The 18,819-nt window shown below is 44.4% G+C and overlaps 1 non-coding gene across 1 annotated transcript; it reads right to left on the bottom strand.

The window, feature by feature from the left end:
- Nucleotides 1-329: 329 nt before the first annotated feature.
- trnas-gcu (transfer RNA serine (anticodon GCU)) lies at nt 330-411 on the bottom strand. Its single transcript has one exon. It is a non-coding gene; the product is annotated as a tRNA-Ser (tRNA).
- Between the last annotated feature and the right edge of the window lie 18,408 nt (nt 412-18,819).

Genomic DNA, 18,819 nt, shown 5'->3' with positions numbered 1-18,819 from the left:
TCTATCAAGAAGATTTGAATATAAATTTCTTGCCAAAGGATAATTTTCGGCATCTGCTCCCTCGCCATTTGCTTTTCCCATTTGTCTTTCACTTGGTGCAAATCCAGAGAAAGTAAAGATGGAAGGAAGGAGGGGGGGAAAGATCCTGCTCCGTTTCGTGATCCCTATTTGATCTTCATTCCAGTGCAGTTTGGGTGAAGAATTCCAATTGTCTGTCTCAATTTTAATAAAGTATAACAAATTCTGGAATCACTGTCTGGACATTGACAAGAACAGGTTTCGAGGCTGACTTTACACATAAACAATACACTGAACAGTTCATAAACTAGCAACAAGGATGGGATTCCAACCCACGTGTGCAGAGCACAATAGATTAGCAGTCCATCGCCTTAACCTCTCAGCCACCTTGTCAATTGCATCGGCATAGCTGTCACCTTCAGCACAGCTTCCGGCTGTGCAGCCTGCTGTGTAATGATGGAAAGATATCTTCTGTCAGTAAATGAAGTTGGGAATGGAGCGGTGTGAAACATTTCCAGACCATGTCCAACACGTTTCTACTCAGTGTGAAAACCCACCACGGAAAGACTGGAACATACTATCATTTCATCGCATCATGATTAACATCACTCAGACACCTGAACCACTAGGTCACTGACGAAGTCATGATGACCGCATTTCTCATGAAATGACAACTGAACTAACTGACTGGAAGAATTGCTTTAACTCCACATGATCAGTGAAGCACAGCCTCAGGCCGACTTGTCGGGTGATGTAAACAGATATCACTGCTTCTGATCTTCACCAGAACAGAGAGTGAGATGTAAAATTGATCATCAAACAGACTGTGAGAGAATACAACAGAATAAAACACATGGAGAGACACTGTGGAATAACAAATAGATTTGATTGGAATGTTGAAATTTTGATTGGAATGGATAAAACACCAGAAACAGCAGATTAAATTGGGATTCTCATCATTATATTGATCTGGGACAGAAAAGAGAAACTGATGGAAAGAAGAGAAGAAGGAAGAAAAGAAAGGATGGAACTGTTCAATTTTTTCAGTTTTTTCACTCGCCCATCAAAGCTGATAAAAAAAGTTGCAAATAACAGAGAATTTCACCAAAAAGGGAGATTAAATGTTGCTGAAACCTTGGATCGAAGGATGCCCCAACAGATCACCTATTTAACTGTCTCCTCACTGGGGGATTTCAATCAGTGATCAATATTATTCTCTACTTTTTTTGTTAATTGGTCCCAGAACTGTCACTTGGAATTAATATCTGTGTTCCGACTCCTGAATAATAAAATTGTGAGTTTCTCGATATTTTCTGGACACAGTTCCTGCTGAAAGAACTGAGAACTCGTTTCTAATTTACACAATACTCGAAACACACTCATCAAGCCTGCTAAGCTAGCATCCTTGGTGCTGCTCTCTCTTCTCCCAAACTTCATCTCATGTGACTGTTACATCATCACTCCGACAGTGGGAGAGGTTGCAGGTTGATAGGTAAATTGGCCATTGTGAATTGTCCCTAGTGTAGGTACGTGGTAGGAGAATGGTGGGGATGTGGTAGAGAATATGGGATTAATGTAGGATTAGTATAAATGGGTGGTTGCTGGTTGGCACAGACTCGGTGGGCCGAAGGGGCTATATCTCTAAATAAGAAAAGGAAAATAAAAGCTGCCAGTCGTAAATCAACTCAAACCCATAAGAGAGATAGAGGGAGACTGTCAGAGAACTTCCTGCATCCAGTCCTGACCCTGTCACACTCAGCAGCTTCTCACCCAGACCCCACTCTCATCAACACTGAACATTGTTACCGAGACCCTTCAAATACTGTTTATAAAAGGTAGAAAAATTCAAACTTCATCACAGCTAGATTGAATAGAACAAAGTTTAATATCTTCTCGTCGTCACTCGGTAACCACATGAGACAGTCCTTAAATCAGTAGCATAAATTATCAGCTGTAAGAATGTTTGTCATTGGGTTGAATCATTTCTGTGTGAGGAATGTTCCAGCATCATAAACCAGGGGAACGTGTTGACTGAGCTGTGTCTTCATCTCTTCTGTCAGTTGGACTGTTCACCCTTCATTCTGCTCTGATTCACTTTCCCAAAGCGGATCTACAGATTCTCAAATCTGGAGACTGGGTTTTCTTATTTGGTTCCTGTTGATTTTTCTTCCTCCTGAATGATAATATATACCAAACTCGGATGAACCTTTCCCTGTGTCCTGGTCTCGGTTAAAAGCGACAAATAACGGCACCAACATTCTGAAACATACAACACGGTCACATTCTGCTTCAGTGAGATTAATGCTGAGGCAGTTTCCGTGTCGAATGCGATTGTGAACAAATTTCTCTCAAGGAAATTGTGAGTGATCAAGTATTTGCACTGAATTTCTGTGCAAGAAGGGACAGTTTCAAACAGCCAAACCCAAATCACTTCCTTCACAAAGACGAAGACTGTGCTGTCTTAACGTGTGACTCAACGTCACTAACAAATTTGAACTCGAAGTTCAGGAGAAGACAGAGATGTGAATGATTGACAGTGTAATCTTTAAATCATAATTTTCCGTTTCTTCGTTGAAGTGAGGCTCAACCCTAAGCCACTAGAGATCGCCGAAAGCTACAAACTTGGATCCAGAAATCAGAAAAGTAGTGAAACAGTTGGTGAGTACATTGTGACACTGAAGAATTTATCACCACATTGCAACATTGGCACATTCTTAGACCGTACATTATGAGACAGATTTGTGCTTATATTGGTGGATGAGGAAAGATACTAAACACACAAAATCCCAATTTGAGCTAGTGTGTAAGATTGCTCTTTCCACGGAGATAGCATCAAAGAATGCTCGTGAATTTCGTCCTATGCCAGTGACAGTAACACACTTCAGAGGAACTTAAACACACTGGTAAAATGGGCTTTCACACAACAGATAAAATTTTACACAGAGAATTGTGAAGTGATACAGTTTTGGAGGAAGAATGAGACAATGTACACCAATCTTTTTTGATCAAGGTTTGAAAAGGTTGCTAAGAGCAAACAGGACACTTGGCTTTATTAATAGAGGCATAGAGTAAAAGCAAATAAGTTATGCTAAACCCTTATAAAACAGTGGGGCTGAATGGCCTACTCCTGTACCTCCACGGAAGGCTTCCACTCCAGGCTCGGACACCCTCTTCAGGATCACTCACCATACATCCCGCCACTCCACGCACGGATATCTCCCTCAGGATCAGATCACAGCTCCACAGTCCTGCCACATCCAGTCGTGAATGGTGGTGGATAATTAAATAACTAACAAGATGAGGAGGCTCCAAAAACATTCACATCCTCAATGATGGTGGTGCTGAGCACGTCAGTGCAAAAGATGAAGCTGAAGCATTTGCAACCATCTTCAGTCAGAAATATTGAGTGGATTTGATCTGTGCTAATTTCAGCTCCTCATGCTCGCTGGTGCCTTGGTTCTCTGATGCTAATTTCAGAGTAAATCATGCAGCTTGACAATTGGAGCCAAAGAAAAAGACACAGGAGAGGTTGAAAGTGCCAAAACCTGGGATTGAACCAAGAACTGTTTAACTGTTAGTACAGCACGAACTCAACAAAGCTATTTCAACAACACACTAAAGCCACCATTCTGTCACTGCTATGGAAGACAATATATACATTAAAGTGTTTGTAAGAAGTTACAGAACACAACATGTGAGTAATATTCCCCATTGTTATCTCAGTACTGATGGATTGTGAAGTGGGAGACAGCCAGAAGTCACACTGTGACACACTGACCCTGAGCTGTGAGTGAAATGAGATAAAGTTCAATCTTTAGCAGCGAGATTCTGGAGAGAGGTATGAGTCCTGAATCAAGGAAAGACTTTCTGACACAATAAAAGCAAAATACTGCAGATGCTGGAAATCTGAAATAAAAACAAAAAGTGCTGGAAATACTCAATAGCTCTGGCAGCATCTGTGGTGAGAGAAACAGAGTTAACGTTTCTGGTCTGTGACCTTTCATCAGAACTGACACAGGTTAGAAAAGAATTCGGTTTTAAACAAGTGAAGGGGAGGGGCGTGTGGGAGAGAACAAAGGGGGAGGTGTTTGATAGGGCAGAGGGCAGGAGAGATTAAATAACAAAGCTGTCCTGGGACAAAGGCAAAGAGTGTATTAATGCTTGTGGTTGCCTGACACCAGTCATGCTCTGATGTTATTGAACACGATGTTCAATCCACAAGGCTGTAGAGTGCCGAATCAAAAGGTCAGGTGCTGCTCCTCGAGCTTGGGTTGATTTTCACTGGAACACTGGAACAGGCCAAAGACAGAAATGTTGACATGAGAGCGGGGGGAGTGTTGAAATGGCAAGCAACCAGAAGCTCAGGATCATGCTTTCGGCCTGAGCAGAGGTGTTCCATCTAATCTGCGTTTGGTCTCCCCAGTTTAGAGGAGACCGCATTGTGAGCAGTGAATACAGTATACATAATTGAAAGAAGTACAAGTAAATCGCTGCTTCACCTAAAAGGAGTGATTGGGGCTTTAGATAATGAGCAGAGAGGAGGGAAAAGGGCAGGTATTATATCTCCTGCGATTGCATGGGAAGGTGCCTTGGGAAGGGGACGAGGTATTGGGGGTAATGGAGGAGTGGACCAGGGTGTCGCGGAGGGAACAATCCCTTCGGAATGCTGACAGGGGAGGGGAGGATGCGTTTGGTGGTGGCATCACGCTGGAGGTGTCGGAAATGGTGGAGGATGATCCTTTGGATGTGGAGGCAGGTGGGGTGGAAAATGAGGACAAGGGGAACCCTGTCGCAGTTCTGGGAGGGAGGGGAAGGGGGAAGGCAGAGGTTGAGAGTCCTGTCAATTACACTGGGAGGGGGCAGGGTGGGAGTAGTTGAAATCTGGTGATGTTGTTGAATTTAATTTCAAACAATCCTTGAACTCTCTGCTGATGAAGACTGAAAAAGGGAAGAACAACCACACAACAAGGGTCTCAAATCCAAGACCCTGAGATTAAAACTCTCATGCTGTACCAACTGAGTTAACAAGGCCTGATACAGTACTTCTACTCTGTCTGTTATTGGACGGATTCGGCTGTTGGCTCCACCCCAAGGGCGGGAATTTGTTCCACCAACTGTGAAGCAGCCTCCTATCAATTCCCCAGATTATCAGTAAATCCACTTCCAGAAGCCCCAAAGTGTGATATATTCCTCTCACTCATCAATAAGAAAACTGAAATCTTTTTACCTTCCAAATGCTGCCATCCATTTTGTCAGTATTTATTTCTCTCTCCTTTTTATTTAGTTCATGCATTTCTTCAGAATTCTTTTTTCAATTATATCTGAGGGAAGAAATGAACAGATCTGGCAGCTCAAAACTGGGCATCCATGAGGCACTGTGGGCCATCAGCAGCAGCAGAATTGTATTTCAACACAATATGTTACCTCTGGCCTGACATATCCCTCACTCTACCATTACCATCAAGCCAAGGGAGCAATAGTGGTTCAATGAAGTGTGCAGGAGGGCATGTCAGGAACAGCACCAAGCAGACCCAAAAATGAGTGAAGCTACAACACAGGATTACTTGCATGTCATATAGCGGAAGCAGCATGCAATAGACAGAGCTGAGTGATCTCACAACCAACAGATCAGATCAAAGCTCTGCAGTCCTGCCACATCCAGTCCTGAATGGTGGTGGATAATTAAACAATTAACAGGAGGACGAGGCTCCACAAATATCCCCATCCTTAATGATAGGGGAGACCAGTATATCAGTGCAAAATACAAGGTTGAATCATTTGCAACCATCTTCAGCCAGAAGTGCCAAGTAGATGATCAATCTCGGCCTCCTCCTGAGGTCCCCAGCATCACAGGTGCCAATCTTCAGCTAAATCCACTTCACTCCACATGATATCAAGAAATGGCTGAAGGCTCTGGATACTGACAACATCCTGGCTGCAGTGCTGAAGACTTGTGCTCCAGATCTAGCCACACCGCCCGCCAAGCTACAACACTGGCATTTACCCAGCAATGTGGAAAATTGCCCAGGTATGTTCTGTATACAAAAGGCAGGACAAATCCAACCCGGTCAATTCCTGCCCGATCAGCCTCCTCTTGATCATCAGTAAAGTGATGGAAGGTGTCGTTGACAGTGCTATCAAGCAGCACTTACACAGCCATAACCTACTCACCAATGCTCATTTTGGGTTCCGCCAGGGCCACTTAGTTCCTGACCTCATTATGGCCTTGGCCCAAATATGGACAGAAGAGCTGAATTCAGGAGGTGAGGTGAGGTAACAGTGACTGCTCTTGCCAAGGGCATCAAGGAGCCCTTCAAAATTGAAGTCAATGGCAATCAAGGAGAAAAATCTCCACTGGTTGGAGTCATACCTTGCGCAAAGGAATATGGTGCTGGTTGTTGGTGGCCAATCATCTCAGTACCAGACATCGCTCAGGAGTTCCTCAGGGTAGTGTCCTAGGCCTCAACCGTCTTCAGTTGCTTCATCAATAAACTTCCTTCCATCATAAGGTCAGAAGTGGAAATGTTCACTGATGATTGCAAAATGTTCAGTTGCATTAGTAACTCCTCAGATACTGAAGCAGTCCATGTCCACATGTAGAGAGACCTGGGCAAGATTGGGCTTGGACTGATAAGTGGCAAGTAACATGCACGCCACAAAAATGCCAGGCAATGACCATTTCCAACAAGAGTGAATCTAACCATCTCCCCTTGACAGTCAATGACATTACCATTGCTGAATCCTTCACAATCAACTTCTGGGGGGTTACCAATGAGCGGAAACTGAATTGGATCAGTCATAAAAATACCGTAGCTACAAGAGCAGGTCAGAGGCTGGGAATTCTGCTGCAAGTAACTCACCTCCTGTCCACCATCTTACAAGGCACAAGTCAGGAGTGTGATGTAATACTCCCCAGTTGCCTGGATGAGTGGAGCTCCAACAACACCAAAGAAACTCAACACCATCAAGGACAAAGCAGATCACTTGATCAGCACTCCATCCACTACTTTAAATATTCACTTCCTGCACCACCAGTGAACAGTGGCAGCAGTGTGTACCATCTACAAGATGCACTGCAGCAACTCACCAAGCCTCCTTCGACAGCACCTTCCAAACCCCCAACCTCGACCACCTAGAAGGACATTGGATGAATGGGAACACCACCATCTGCAAGCTCCACTCCAAGTTACACACTGTCCTGACTGGGAACTATATCACCATTCCTTCACTGTCACTGGATCAAAATCTTGGAACTCCCTTCCTAACAGCACTGTGGGTTTACGTACAACACATGGACTGCAGCAGCTCCAAAAAGGCAGCTCACCACCACCTTCTCAAGGGCAATTAAGGATGGACAAAAAAGGCTGCGTTTGCTGACAACGCAACCACTAAGTGGCACAACTCGCTTTCTCCCCCTGCTTCGCACCAGCCGCTTCCACCCTCCACAGTCGCTCGCTCCAGACCTCGCTGCTCCCCCCCCCCTACTTCCCTGGCCGTTTGTCTCCCGATCATGTCACCCCATTCTCCAGTCTTTCGCTCACTCCCCACCCCCACTCCCCTCCAGCTGCTAGCTCTAGGCTGCGCTGCTTCCCTTCTCTCGGCCACTTGCTCCCACGTTTGTCCAGTCTCCACGTGCCGCCCGAAGAAGCAAGGTGGGCTGCAAAGTGTGACGTAGGAGTGAGCAGTGAGTGGCCTAGAGGAGGGAAGTGGCACGGCCTAGAGCTAGCGGCTGGAGCGGGGGTTGGGGGGCAGAGAGCAAGCGGCCATAGAGCTGGATGACGCGAGCGGGGAACAATTGTCCAGGGGAGCATCGAGGTGTGGAGCGAGCGGCTGAGGGGAGGAAGCGTCGAGGCCTGGAGCGAGTTGCCGAGGGGGGGAGCTCCAGCCTCAAAGTCTCCTATTCAGCCGCTTCCTCCAGCTGAGTGAGGGGCTGGATACCCGATGACTCTTCAGAGCACGTGTGCGAAGATGGACCAGGCGCAGATATGCGATGATGTTGGCGCTGCGCAATGACATCATCCTACGCATGTGCCACTTAATCCTGGCAAGATGCAGCTGTGCCTATGCACAGCTTGGCACAGTCCGATGATGTCAGCGCGCCGCTCCATTGACAGGAATCACATTGTGTCAGCAGTGCCCACATCCCAGGAAAGAATAAAAAAGAGATTTACCACAATGGTAACAGGGTGAGGGATTTCAGTTATGTGGAGAGATTGAAGAAGCTGGGGTTGTTCTCCTTGCAGCAGAGAAAATTCAGAAGAGATTTGACACATTTGTTCAAAATCATGGAGGTTTTCAATCGTTTAAATAAGGAGAACCTGTTTGCAGTGGTAAAAGGGTCAGTAAGCAGAGGACACAGATTGGCAGAAGAACCAGAGGTGACATGAAGAACCATTTTTTACACAGCAATGTGTTGTGATAAAGAAAGAAAAGACTTGCATTTCTATAGCACCTTTCGAGACCACTGGAAATATCAAAGCACTTTGTAGACAATGAAATACATTTGAAGTGTAATCACTGTTGTAATGTCAGAAATGCAGCAGCTAATACCCACAAACAGCAATGTGATAATGACCAACTGATCTGATTGAGGGACAAATATTGATCACAACACCAGGGAGAATTGCTCTTCACTTGTTTGAAATTGCAGCATGGGATCTTTTACATTCACCCAAACATGCAGACCAGGTCTTGGTTTAACATCACACCTGAAAGGCAGCACCTTCAACACCCTCAGTGCTGTACTGGAGTGTCAGCTGTGAAATCTGAACCCAGAAGCTTGTGATTTCGAGGTGAGTGTGACCGACTGAGCTACAGCTTTTACCTGAGTCTCAATCCTTCTACCAACAGTTTCTCTCTATCGGGTCTGTCACGACCCCTCATGATTGTGGACACCTCTATCAAATCTTCTCTCTAAGGAGAACAACCCCAGCTTCTCCAATCTATCCACATAACTGAAATCCTAACCACATGTCGCAGAAAGGAATTTTTCCTCAAGTTCCTTCTGGTTTTGTGAGTCACCTTAAATCTATAACCTTCGGTTATTGACCTTTCAGCAGTTAGAAACAGTTCCTCAGTATTTACTCTGCCTCAAACCTTCAAGGAAGCTCTGCAAAGTAACTGAAAATCAAGTTGTCAGAAGTGGGATTTAAACACATGCCTCCAGTGAAAGCTGCAACCTGAACAGAGAAGCTGAAACCGCTCAGTCACCTCAACTGTTCAGCCCTTTTTGACCTCGTCATCACTTCTGTACTTTGAAAGGTTCACTCAGTTCAGGAACTTGTTCAATGTTACTGGAATGCTCAATGGTTGGGATATTAACTCCCCCGGGTTTTCCTGAGCTTGTTCTCGGTCTATGGGGATGTTTGTCCTGGGCTGTGGAATCTTGCATCCCTGTAATGGACATTAACCCACTGATTGAATCTGTATTCACTGCTTTCCGCTGGTGCTGGGTAATTGCAGAGTGTGGGGCTGGAATGTTGCTGCTTGTCCCGGCCTCACTCACTCTGGGAAAGAGTGAATAATTGATGCGTCTGTTTCTGTATCTGAAATGTGACTTCGATCTGCTGTTATTAACCGAGGCAGCGCTGCAGGAGGATACGTTAATAATCTCTCACTAATCAACTGCAAACAGTCAGAATGTGTAACTTTGAGCAGCGCCTTCTGCACCGTCAGGGCTGGAAAGTTCAGGGAGGGAGAGACAGTGTCAGTATCTGAGTGTATACAGCACTGTACAGAGAAAGAGTCAATATACCGGGGCTGAGACAGAGTGCATCTTTTCACATTTAATCACAATAATATCCGGAGTCAGGAGCTGAAAATGATGAAAAACCGAATAGCAAGAGCACAATTAAGAAATGTAAGTAATTATAGATTAGCTAATCAGCTTTCACTGTGTTACCTGGTAGTCTACAGTTTTATATTCAATGCTGTCTCCACTGTGGCCAGGGAATGATTTCTTCTCAAAGGCTGAACATTAACAAAACTGCTTGTAATTTAAAATCTTTTAAAAGTAATTCCATGGAGCGAATGGGGAAAAGTCAAATAACCACCAATTATAGGAGAGCTGGTTGGTGATGACGTGGATGTGTCTGCAGTGTGCAGAACCAGACTGTTTCTCTAGATTCACAATGAATATTCCACCCTTTATTTGTAACAGTAAAACTGATCGTGGACAATGGCTATTCTGGTTGCAGCAACCTGAAGCTTTAACTCATTAACACCCTACTTTAGGGTAATTTAGAAAGAACAACACCCAGCTCTGTCAGTTAGTATGTTTGTTTGTTAACCCACAATTTGATGGTTCAAGCACATAAATGGATGAGGCTTTATTAACTTAAACTCTTCTACATCTGCTATATTACTCTTGCTGTTGATTTTTCAAAGTTAAGGTTAATCAAGTCCTTCTTTATGAAATCCATGCTGATTGTGTTTTATTATTTTTCATTTCCATCTGTATTTTCTACTTTGGAGGATTACAGGATATTATCATTTTTTTAATTCATTCATGGGAGGTGGGTGTCGCTGGCTGGGCCAGCATTTATTATCCATCCCTAATTGCCTTGAGAAGGTGGTGCTGAGCTGCCTTCTTGAACCACTGCAGTCCATGTGCTGCTGTTATGAAGAGAGTTCCAGGATTTTGACCCAGCAACAGTGAAGGAACGGTGATACAGTTACAATTCAGGATGGTGTGTGGCTTGGAGGGGAACTTGCAGGTTGTGGTGTTCCCATGCATCTGCTGCCCTTGTCCTTCTAGGTGATAAAGGTCGCGGGTTTGGAAGGTGCTGTCTAAGGAGCCTTGGCGCATTGCTGCAGTGCATCTTGTGGATGGTACACACTGCTGCCACTGTGTGCCAGTGATGGAGGGCATGAATGTTGTAAATGGGGTGCCAATCAAGCGGGCTGCTTTGTCCTGTTGAGTTTCTTGAGTATTGTTGGAGCTGCACCCAGCCAGACAAGTGGAGAGTGTTCCATCATACCCCTGACTAATGTACAGGCTTCGGGGAGTCAGGAGGTGAGTTACTTGCCGCAGGATTCCTAGTCTCTGACCTGCTCTTGTAGCCATAATATTTATATGGCTACTGCAGTTCAGTTTCTGCTCAATGGTAACCCCCAGGTTGTTGAGAGTGGGGGATTCAGCGATGGTAATGCCATTGAATGTCAAAGGGAGATGGTTAGATCCTCTCTTGTTTGGGATGGTCATTGTCTGGCAGTTGTGTGGTGAGAATCTTATACATCTTTATTGTCGGGTACTCTATTGTACTGTTGAGTGACTACACTTGAAAAGTCCTTCCTTCATTGGCTGTAAAAGGCTTTGCAATGTTCTGTGGTCGTGAAATGCAAGTCTTGCTTTTTCCATTGTTATCAGTGTCATTGTGATCAAAAGATAGGATTCATGAGCACAAAGTTTAAATCAATTTTGATTAAAATAATGTGAAAGCATCTATATTTTTGCACTGTACTTAATAATCTCCATCTTCCTATCCTTACCAAGTACAATGTCTTTGACCCTGAAATTGATTCCACAATGGCAGTCCCTCAGACAATTTCAGCTCAGTTCTGATGAAAGGTCACAGATCGGAAACGTGAACTCTGTTTCTCTCGCCACAGATGCTGCCAGACCTGCTGAGTATTTCCAGCATTTTTTGTTTTTATTTCAGATATCCAGTATCAGCAGTATTCTACTTCTGTGTTACTTTGAAAGTTAAAACTGACCCACCTGTCTACAATTCACACTGGGGTCTCCCATGAAATGATTCTCTATAATGTTGATGTAATGAATACAGACTCCGAGCACAGAGCTTCCTGTGGGGAATTGGGGATATGAAAACCAGCAGACTCTGCAGGAATTTCCACTGGGAGCACAAATTCACAAAATCTACCTTTTATATATCGATTCATTTTGATTGTCCTTCTGGAAAATTATTTTGAAACAATTTAAACATCAACCCACAGCTCCATGACTGGGTCAATTATGAGGTCATCCTCTGACAGGTCATGTGACAGCTGGAGCCACAAGACATCAGAACCAGATTTGTGACTGGATTAAAACCCGGAATCCTGTCCCAATGGCTTTTCAAATAAAGCTGTTGCTGTTTGAAAACACAGCAGTTAAACTTTCTGCCTGACCATGAGGGGAGCTGGGGAGAAATTTACAAAATTAAATCCTTTTAAAAAATAGTTCAAAAAACATTCACTGAGAAATCATGTGAGGACTCATATGCAGTAGAGAAACAAGCAGAATACAGAAAGTGCAGAGGAGAGCTGAAAAAGGAAAGGAGATCAGCAAGCTGTATGAGAAAAGATTAGCAGGTCACATAACTGGGAACACTGAAGTCTTTTCCCAACATATGGACAGTCAATGAAAGGGTGGGTCAATTAGGAGATCCTGTGGAGGCAGAGGGTGCGGCTGATGTACTAATTAAGTACATTTCATCTGTCACAAAACAAACGGGTGCTGCAAATGTCACAGTAAAGGAGGAGGAAGTGGAGAATTTGGAGGGGATGAAAATAGATAAAGCAGAGACAATTACAAGGTTAGCAGTGCTCACACCTGTCTACAGGTCACCCGGTCTGGATGGGCTGCATCCTGGGTTGCTGAGGGAAGTATGTGTGGAAATAGTGGAGACTCGAACCACAATCTTTCAATCCTCCTGGAATATGGGAATGATGCCAGAGGACTGGAGGATGGAGGTAAGATTGGGTAGTTCGATCTTAGTTTAACTTGACCATTTTTATAATGTATCCATTGTCATAACTAACAACGTTACGAAAGCCATTTTATAATTAACACATGACCAAAGGAACCATTTTGTGTTCAGTACTAATGTTTATATCCTGTATAATTAATGAGTAGCTACCCATCCTGAAACAGATGATTGTAAAAGTAATGAATCTTGATTGTTTTATAATTAATGAATCAATAAACATTTTAGAGAGAATGGGTTTTCATTTAAAGTTTGTTCAATCTAATTACTGTGAGTTTCTGTGTCTTTGTGGGAAAGGGCAGTTTCAGCTAAATTTATTCAAACAATGGACCTTTCTCGGACCCCTGATAAAACCCATGGTATGGTACATCGTGACCTTCAAGAGTCTTGATTTAATGAACAGGAAACTTGTTTCAGATCAGATTGGGAGACAGTGTGAAACCACTCCATTGTACTCATGTCTGAGATTCTGAGGACAGGTGGCTGTTAGTGGAAGACATTATTAAGAACTAATTAAATGTACCTAGCAACAGCTAGGACCAATTATTATTTTACATGGTGGTGTGATGGCCATCCATGGGTTAAAAGTAGGGAGCTTGTAAGGTTTCAGTGTGCAGGAACACTAGAAAACCTCAGGGGTAAAGGCTCAGATCATCGACCAAGTTCTCCACCTGATGAGGGATCTAGACTGGACAAAGAGGACCGTGACACTCTGAGACCAAGCTCGACCAGTCCCCAGAGCTGTAAAGTTATATTCCCCAAGTTTGTTAAGTATAATTTTACTTTCAATTATTAAGTACTATTTTACTCTCAATAAAAGTTCTCGACTTATTAATCAAGTATCCTGTTGCTTTAATTGGTTAAAGTCATGCCCAAAGTGATTGTCTGCAATAGACTTTCCAGAATTAAAAGATAAGTCTGCAAGGATTGTGAATATTACAGCCCTGTTTAAAAAGAGAGATAAACCCAGGAACGACAGACCAATTAGTCTAATGTCGGTGGTGGGGAAACTTTTAGAGACAATTATCCAGGAGGAAATTAACTGTCACTTGGTAGAACATGGGCTAATAAACGACAGCCAGTACAGATTGGTTAACAGAAGATTGTGTCTGAAATAATTAATGAATTAATTTCTTTGATGAAGTTTCAGAGAGAGTTGACGAGGGTGGTGAGGTTGATGGTACGTGTCTGGACATCAAAATTGTGTTTGAAAAGGTACCATAAACTAGACTTGGGGCAGCACAATGGCACAGTGGTTGGCACTGCAACCTAACAGCTCTCGCAACCCAGGTTCAGTTCTGGGTACTGCCTGTGCAGAGTTTGCAAGTTCTCCCTGTGACTGTGAGTGTTTCTGCTGGGTGCTCCGGTTTCCTCCCACAAGCAAAGACTGCAGGTTGATAGGTAAATTGGCTGTTGTAAATTGCTCCTAGTGTAGGTAAGAGAATGGTGGGGATGTGGTAGGGAATATGGGATTGGTGCAGGATTACTATAAATGGGTGGTGGTTGGTCAGCACAGACTCAGTGGGCCGTAGGGCCTGTTTCAGTTTTGCATCTCTCGATGACTTGCTGACAAAATTCAAGCAGATGGGATTAAAGGGGCAGTGGCAGTGTGGATCCAAAATTGGCTGCAGGGTAAAAAGTAGGGTGAATGCTTGTTTTTCAGAATGGAGGGAGTTATACAGTAATGTCCTTGTTGTTGCAATATGTTTAATGTCAGACCCCGAGCTGTCCGAGGGATGGGGCAATTTGTCATGTTCCTGTGGTTGCAATATTTGCAGTGTCTGACCTTGATCTGTCACAGGGACGTGGCATTTATGAGGTCCCTGTGGGGTGCTGTTAGTTTGATGTATCACACTGACCTGTCCCAGAGAGCGGGAAGGTTGTGATGTCCTTGTTGGTTGCAATCTGTTCAGTGTCTGACTCTGATCTGTACCAGAGATGGGGCAGTGTGTGATATCCTTGTGCATGTCATACAGGCCTACTGGTGTGTGGTTCCATCCTGATGCCAAGAAACAGAGCCCCATCTCTGGTCAAAAAGTCTCACTTCTCAAGGGGTGTCTCGAGAAGACACAGTGGCGCAGTGGTTTGCACCGCAGCCTCACACCTCTCGTGACCCGCGTTCGATTCTGGGTACTGCCTGTGCAGAGTTTCCAAGTTCTCCCTGTGACTGCGTGGGTTTCTGCCGGGTGCTCTGGTTTCCTCCCACCGCCAAAAGACTTGCAGGTTGATAGGTAAATTGGCCATTGTAAATTGCCCCCAGTGTAGGTAGGTGGTAGGGGAATTGAGGGGATGTGGTAGGAATATGGGATTAATGCAGGATTAGTATAAATGGGTGGTTGATGGTCGGTACAGACTCGGTGGGCTGGAAGGGCCTGTTTCAGTACTGTATCTCTAAATAAATAAATAAGAAGGCTGAGGCAGTAAACATGGACAGTAAATCCGGAGTGGAGTCCTGGAGGCGGTAACCTGTGACTTATCAGGCAGTTTTCCAGCAACTCCTACAGCAGAACTGGTAACAAACAGTACTGGTTTTTCCTTTCCTTTGGACAATACGAGCAATGCTGAGAGGGGGTCCTGATGCTCAGGGTCTCCATACTGTTTGCCCAGACCTGTGCCCAAGAGAGGACACTCCAGCTTCGTGGTTAAACATGAGCACAACCCGGGAATAAACAGTTACTGATTATAAGCTCTCATTCAATTGGTGTAGAGTATGAGCGCCAGGGGTTACTTCGGACAGTGGGAGAGCTCTTAGTGTCTCATTGGATAGCTACCATTCACTCCAAGCTGGGCAGCCCCCAGTCAGTTAGGTGCTGTCCTGCCACGACCTGCTTGCTTCAACGGGTGCTTGGAGCTTAGAGAGTCATCTCTCAAAAGGCGGATCGATAATCTATGCACCAAGAAAAACAAACTTAACAAAGAAGACACCAGTCCTTCGCATCACAAGCTGGAATGTAAGGACCATGTGTCCTGGCCTTACTGACAACCTTCTGCAGGTTGATGACACACACAAGACAGCTGTGATCGACAAGGAGCTCACAAGGCTCAATGTGGACATTGCTGTGCTGCAAGAAACTAGACTCGTTCAAAGTGGATCCCTCAAAGAGAAACACTACACCTTCTTCTGGCAGGGGAAAGCCCAAGAGGCAACTCGTGAGCATGGAGTGGGTTTCACAGTAAAATACACGTTACTTCAGATGAGTGAACCACCCACAGTCGGCTCAGAGAGACTTCCTACTCTTCACTTGTCAACAAGTGTGGGCCCAGTTAATCTCATGTGCATCTATGTCCCGACACTCACCTCCACCCCAGATGTCAAGGATCAATTCTGTGTGACACTTGACACTGCCATCAGTAGAATTCCCAGCACTGAGGGACTGTACCTTCTAGGAGACTTCAACACAAGCTTGGGTACTGACTACACAGCTTTGCCAATGTGCATAGGGTACCAGGGGATTGGCAAGATGAACGTAAATGGACAGAGGTTGCTGGAGCTATGCTGTCACCATGGATTCTGTGTTATGAACGTCTACTTCCAGGTCAAGCTGTGCTACAAGGTGTCCTGGAGACATCCGAGATCATGCCATTGGCACCAGCTAGACCTTATCTTCACCAGACATACCACCCTCAGCAGTGTCCTCATCACTCGCAGTTATCACAGCACTGACTGTGACACTGACCACTCCCTGGTGTGTAGCAAGTTCAGGCTTCAGCCAAGGAAGCTTCATCCATCCATGATGAAAGCTCGTCTTCTGATCAAAACTTGCCGAACCACTGACCCAGAAAGGACCCAGGAGTTCCTCAACATCCTCGATCAGGCTCTTTCAGACAACAATGCTCAAGGCCTCAGTGCAGTGTCAAAGTGGAATCATCTGCACACCACCATCTATAACTCTGCATTCACTGTGTATAGGAAAAGAGATGGGAGGAATGCTGACTGGTTTGAGGCTTATTGGACTGAAATGGAGTCAGTTACTGTAACTAAGAAGAGAGCCCTCATGAACTACAAACAAGTCCCCAGCAAACAACATCTAAATGCTCTCAGAGCTGCCAGAAACAAGTCTCTGCAGACTGCTCGGCACTGCACCAATCAATACTGGTTAAAACTCTGCTGATGAATCCGGGGATGCTAGAGGGATGTATGAAGAAATTAAGAAAGCAATGGGCCCAGTAGTAACTAAATCAGCACCTTTTGAAGACAAAGAGAGGGGTGATCATCACTGAACCTAACAAGCAGATGGAAAGGTGAGTGGAGCATTATCTTGAACTCCACATAACGGAGAACATTGTCATTGAAGTAGCTCTCAGTGCCATTCCAGACTTCCCTGTCATGGAGGAACTGGACAGTGAGCCCTCCATAGTCGAGCTCAACAAGGGCTCAAAACATGCGTGATGCAAACATTGTCACCTTGTACAAAATTAAGGGGGATCGCAGTGACTGCAGCAATTATCGGAGCCAGCGACTCAGTTCCACTCACCTGCTCGATCCCTTTCCTCCTGCAAGTTCCTTTGCTTCAGGTATCCATCCAATTTCCTTTTCAAATCATTGATTGTCTCTACTTCCACCACACTCGTGGGTCAGGACATTACCACTCACAGCATAAAAAAATTCCACCTCACCCAAGGATGGGAAATATTTATATCTTCTATATTTAGCTTATTCCCTATCTCTACGAGAATAGAATGGCAGTCAACATGAAAGGGAACCCAAAAATCTTCGAGCAGTATATAAATAATAAGCAGGTAGTCAGCGGTGAAGTGGGCCCCATTAGGGACAAAGAGGGTAATATATACTTAGAGCTGCAGGGCAATGTTAATCTAGTTAATAAGTACCTTGTATCAATGATCACTAAGGAAGTGGAATTTGACAAAATATCAGTAGAAGTGGAGAGTGTAGAGGCAATGGAGAGGGTACAAATTGAGAGACGGAGGTACTGAAAAGACTGGTTATGCTTCAGGAAGATAAATTACCTGGTCCGGATGGCTTTCATCCCAGATTGCGAAAGGAAATGTGGATGCAGATAACAGAAAGGCTTTCTATAATCTTCCAATCTTCCCTGGATACAGGGGAGGTGTCAGAGGATTAAACAGTGGCAAATGTGACGCCCTTATTCAAGAAAGGGTGTAAGGACAGTCCGGCTAACTACAGGCCAGTTAGATTAACAGCAGTGGTGGGTAAGGTTTCAGAAAGAACAACCAGGGAAAAAATCAACAGTCACTTGTAGAGGTTTGAGTTAATTGAGGAGAGTGAGCATGGATATATACATGGGAGTTCATGCTTGACTAATCTAACTGCATGTTTTGATGAACTAACAGAGAAGGTTTATGAAGGGCATGCAGTGGATGTTGTTTATATGGATTTTAAGAAACGACACATAAAAGGGTGATTAACAACATTGAGGTTCATGGAATAGGAGGGTCAGTGTCCAATTGGATAGAAAATTGGCTTAAGGACAGAAAACAGCAAGTCGTAATAAATAATTCATTCTCAGACTGGAAGGTTGTCGACAGTGCTGTTCCCCAAGTGTCACTGCTGGAACCACTGCTTTTTACTTGCGACAGATAAATGACTTGGATCTTGGAATATAGAGTAGAATCTCAAAATATGCCGATAACACCAAACTTGGAGAAGTGGCAAACAGTGAGGATGAAATGAACCACCTGCAACAAGACAGTGATAGGCTAGCAGAATGGGCAGACAGGTGCAGATCGATTTTAATAGTGACTAGCGTGAGGTGATGCATTTTAGCAGAAGGAATAGGGAGAGGCAATATATACTTAATGGCACAGTTCTAAAGAGTGTGCAGGAATAGAGGGACCTGTTCACTGAACAATGAACAACGTGAACAATTACTTCTTGTTGTGTGCTCTCAGATTTGTCACCTTCACTGCACTGGAGTGAGGTGACATCTACTGGCGGGAAGCAAGAACTGCAATCAAGCAGCAGAAATTCCATCGTCTGTCAGGGTGAAAGAAACATTGCAATGTGAGGAAATAGTGAATGGGTTTGATTGGGTTGATGGAGACAAGATTCCACTTGTGGTGGAGTCCAAAGCAAAGGCCAGAAATATAAAATTGTCATTATTAAAAGACATGA

Source organism: Heterodontus francisci, unplaced genomic scaffold, assembly GCF_036365525.1.
Source record: "Heterodontus francisci isolate sHetFra1 unplaced genomic scaffold, sHetFra1.hap1 HAP1_SCAFFOLD_86, whole genome shotgun sequence".
NCBI classification, from domain to species: domain Eukaryota; kingdom Metazoa; phylum Chordata; class Chondrichthyes; order Heterodontiformes; family Heterodontidae; genus Heterodontus; species Heterodontus francisci.
This window is presented reverse-complemented; position numbering and strand designations above follow the sequence as displayed.